The following is a 5,448-nucleotide window of genomic DNA, read 5'->3' on the forward strand; positions in this document are numbered from 1 at the left end:
TTTTTTTCGAGATAGCTTCAGAAGAGTATATTTCGAGGCATAGCACACTAATTTTTTTTTCTAAATTTCAAGATCATGCCTAGTATAGTTATGACCTAGTAAGACAAATATTTTTCAAGTTGTGGGTACACATAAAAGGCTCACTTTCAAGTATTTCGGGTGATTTGACGGGGAATGACCCAACTACAGGCACATATAAAATGTTTACACTGCACGCTTGACGTGTTTCAAATGAAGGCCAGCCTAAATGTTCCAGAAATGAGAATCTAATTAGGCAGCCTACCAGATTACCGAGGCTATATAATCATATACCGTAGCTGGGCCAGTTTATAGATGTCAGATATCAGTTTGTGGTTTCATATTAAATGGAATATATAATTTCAGGTTAGTTAACCGGGGAAATCAATCCGGCAAGTTATTATGAAATTTGTATTATTGAAACATATTTAACTTACTTTTTCGGATTATTTATTGTATTGTTAATAAAATAGTGAAAAAATGACTATCAACGGATGGATTATTATGAAATTACGTATAATTGAATTTTTGGAAGCAAAATTTGAAATACCTGGGAATAATAGACGTAAATATATTTTTTAACCTGGTTCTGAAAAAACGAGCTGAAAGTTGTAAACGGCAGTTATATCTTAACATATTATTTTAATAAGCTGTTTGGTTTTAAATAAGACAATTTCTTTAACAACTTATTTTAACTTTAAAAAACTAATTAGTATCATTTCAAGGTTTTGAGCTAACATTTTTGTAATTTGGATTTTAATAATTTTTCTCTGAAAGATTTTTATAGCTTTCATATTAATATCTAAAATGGGGATAATAGTTTATTTTTGTTATTAAATATACGGTTTTTTATTTTAAATAAATTATTTCAAAAAATAATTTATAATATTATTGAATTGCTATTGTGAAACACGAATAACATTTCAACCTTTTTCTATAAAGTGTAAAAGGATATGGTGCCATTCCCTGTGAAATCGGCCGAGACCTGAATCTCTATCTCTCAGTTTTTCATGGATTTTTGATTATTAGTTATACCAACTAATTACATCATAAATAATTTTCTTTTATTTATGATGTAATTCTTTTTTCATTTTTAATGTAATCCTAATATAATAATATATAGGAGGAATGGCATGCATACATCGCATATCTTGTTAGTTGTTTTATTTATTACTTTATTATTTATGTATTTTTAATATTTTAATATTTCTTATATAGGGGACTTTGTCGATCAAATAAAATAAAAATTGTGAAATGGAAGGGAAAGAAAAAAAGGAATACATTGAATAACTTAAATTTAGTGTGTAGACTGGTATTAATTGTAAAGCAAAAAATAAAAGAAAACTGTGGGAAAAAAAGATACTGTCCTTACTAGTTTGTTTTCTTATTTCATATTGGTATGCTTAGGTACCTTAGTCTTTGTTGGGCGAGGCAAAATTATACCAATAAGCATGTGACGGTCATTTACAGATTTTCCCTAATAGAATGGGAAAATGTGTCATGGAAGTAGTTAAAAAACAGATTCGGGGAAGAATGTATGTAATTGGAAACTTTCTATCCTTATTTATAAACTAAGGAAACTTTCTATCCTTATTTATAAACTAAGGAAACTTTCTATCCTTATTTATAAACTAAGGAAACTTTCTATCCTTATTTAATCCGCATTAGATCTTGATAAATCATGGAAAAAGAAATGGTAAATAAGATTACTGTCCAGAAAATCTAGGTCAAAAATCACCCTAGTTTACCCTAATTGTGAAGCAAATCATCCCACACTCGGTGTTTTTCTTTAATTTAAATACTTGAAAATTTCTGTGTTAGTCAATAAATGCAATTTTGAAGTTCATGACAAATTAAAAACAACCAACTAATTATGAAACTATTGAAAATATGAGTTAGTTCACTTGTTCTTTAAGAAATTTATCCCTTTTACATTATATTAAACCCAAGTCGGAATTTTGGAAAATTTTGGTTACACCATTTCAACTAAAACTCCCTTATTCATTTATAGGACTGAAAACTTATCATATTCTACCATATATTGTACTTTACTACTACTGTAGTATTTTAACATTTATACTATAGTAAGCCAGTAAGCTTAATGTGTTTATTACTAATTTTAATGACTAGTAATAATTATCACCGAGTGAAGGCTGAGAATTGAAAAGAGAAAAGGGCCAGAAAAACCTATTTTATCGCGTTGAGTTGGGAACCTAAATGAACAAAAGGTCCATTATCCTCTCAGTTGTATACAACCTCCACGTTCATTTAATTGATCCACGTAGGTTTATATACCACAATGAATTGGTATCAAAACAAACTTTAATTAAATAAAACAAGATTGCTATCAATGTTTAAACATCTTTTGTAAAAGGAAATGGTTCCCAAGATACATATTAAAGCTAGTTTAACGTTATCTTCGTAGGAGTCAACTTTTTATGAAATTTAACGAAATAAATTTACAAAATAATGATTTTTAGTTGTTCAGACATAACTTTTAGTTTATAAAAAACTATATCTTGGGAACCATTAGATGTAGAGATGCCTGTGAGCAATCAAATTAAAAATAGTTTAATGTACTACATAATATAATAATAATAATAATAGTATATAACGTTTATCTTCGTAGGGGTAGTTGTTTTTATATTTACATATGAATATGAATTTTGTATATGAAATTTTGCCCAAACAACTATAAAACATTTTGTTTGAGCGAATATCTTGAATTATACATAGTATAATGATACTAGCTTTAATTTGAATACATATAACGATCTCTACGTCTCATGGTCCCTGAGATATAGATTTCCCACAATAAATTCACTGACAACTAATTTTTCATTACTTTTTTTTATGAAATGTTGCTTTTAAAATACTATGTCTTGGAGACTGTTGAACGTCATCAACTCTCTCAGGACTCATATTTTAGTAAATTTATTTCACTTTAAATGATGTTCGATTTGGTTTTCAGTGTGGTAGGTAATTTTATATGGATATGGAGCTCGGAATGAAAATTTTTTTTTTTATTATAAAAAATACTCTTAAATGGAGCCAAAAGTATGATAATCAGTAGTGGACGTCTGGGTTTGGGCTCAGCGAGCTCTTCGGTTGTTCTCATCCTCTTTTCTTTTCGGAGTGCGTTATAGACGGTGGGATTCGCAAACACAGCAGCCTGTGTCTGGTCAACTGTACGCCGGGGGCAGAAGCATTTCTCTCCACTTGCAATTTGGCAGGTTTGATCACTATATGGCCTCTTTGCTTCACGTTAGGTTAGTGGACTCGCAGAGGTCACGGGATTTTGAATGTTTACCACTCTTCTAGCCGCAGTAGCAGATAGAACAACACTAGTTCCAGCCAGGGGTTGGACCGTGTTTGGCTGCACTAATAAAATATGCTGGGCAGACTCAACTACCCCATCCATTGATGTGACTAATTCAGTCATTTTGGTTGGTGCTTTTAAGAAATGGTGGGTGGAGCCACATTCCACTGTAATACTTATCACTGAAATATCGCACAACTAACACACTCTCCTGTATCTGGATACAATATACAGGAGGAAGGCTAAGTCCTCCTGGACTAGCTTACTACGCCTTTTAAAATGAGCTAGTTCTGTTGCCACTTCCCTCTTGGTTCGACTCTTTTTGAAGGGGAATGTGGCCAAACACCCAATTTCACCTTCGTACAATGTAATTTGGAGAAACATCCTCGGATTGTGTTAAAAGATAGAGCACACATCATGGGCACACGGATGGCATAATAGGCCATAGAGGCATTACATTCATGTTGAAGTGACTTTCACGAAACCATACGTGATCGATGGCCTGAAGTGCTAAAAGATAAGGTATTTTGATTTTATGGTCAGTAATAAAGGACGTTTAACTGGTAACGTTGAAGCTATGCAGCATCTCTTTGATTATTGGTTGCGAATTGGGTATATTATAATAGGTAGACCCATTTTACATATGATTTTTCCCTTTGCGTTCTCACAGGTTGTTTCAATCTCTATGCCTCTCTTAATTAATATTTATATTAAAATAATTAATATGTATATTAAATACTTTTAGATATGTATGCTAAGTGCTAGCAGAATCTTAAAATTGTTACCAACAGTTGATCATCTACAGGAATATTTAATTATCATAATCAGCTGTAAAACAACCCACATATTGAATGTTGTTGGGTTTGGGAATCTTCCAGAACCTTAAATCCTCTCTCTCGATTCATTGTTGATGCAAATCAATTGGTATATCATATCAATCTTCTTTTTTAGCTACTATTGTCACTCACTTTCAACGAAGTTTCACTCTTCCAATGCTTCTAGATCGATCAATTTGACTAACATCATCTTTTTAAGGTTGCAGTACTCGGTTTTTTTGGCAACATGCATTTTCACTTAAATGAGGACAACTCTAATTATTTCCTGTCCATTATTCAGCACGACAAGCTCCAGGTTACACCTCTGCCTCGCTTTCTTGCCTACTTATAACAGACTAAAGTTCCAGCTTAGAATTTCCTTCTAGATTATCATGTCTATTCTGTGTCGCTCGTCCGACCACATGGCTCTCATGACGTAGAGAATCTTAATTCTATGTTCCAGACCCATATACCAAGACTAGACGGTCAGGGATCTATTTAGATTTAACTTTCCCATCAGCAGGAGAAGGAATTAATTGAATTAATTAATAATTAGTTGCGATTGTCCTTTATAAAGTATAACGAGAATTCAGGAGAATGTGGTACTGAAAGGAGCCATAATTACCAGTAATTAATACAGAAAGACAATTTGTTCCTTAATTGGATATATTTTATGAATGAATTCAAGGGTACAAAGCTAGGCTAAAACTTTTTTTGGAATAAAAAAAAAATTAAAACATCTTGAATTTTTTAATAAAAACATCCGACATATGAGAATCTCTTACTTTTGTACATTGAAATATCAGGGATTCGAGTTCCTACGAAAAACTACTTTCTCTTTTCAATTACCTTCTTTCTTCACATTTTATTTAATCTTGTGAAATGGTATATAACTTCAGCTAGGGGTTAAAATGGATTCTCGTATACATTAATCTTTTTGAGGAAGCACTTTAGGAAGCACTGGCAAAGAATCTTCATTGCCATTAAGTCAATCTCGAGAGGGGATAATTTCTTCTTCAACACTTCCATTCAAACTTTTTTGATGTTTACCGGTAAAATATTTGGTTTCTTTATATTTTAATTAAGATACCTTTGTTTGATTTCTTTTCTAATATTAATCTCAATGTCACATATAGGTTACAATTTTTTTTCTTTAGTTTTACATTATTATTTTTAATACAATATTATATTCCATCTTATCTTTCAACACTGGCATTTATTAATCAAATATTTGTAGCTAATAAAAATATATCGGCTAATTATATGATATACTTAAATAATTTATATTAAATAATA

Source organism: Halyomorpha halys, unplaced genomic scaffold, assembly GCF_000696795.3.
Source record: "Halyomorpha halys isolate HHAL.00 unplaced genomic scaffold, Hhal_1.1 Scaffold1580.1, whole genome shotgun sequence".
In the NCBI taxonomy this organism is placed as follows: Eukaryota; Metazoa; Arthropoda; class Insecta; order Hemiptera; family Pentatomidae; genus Halyomorpha; species Halyomorpha halys.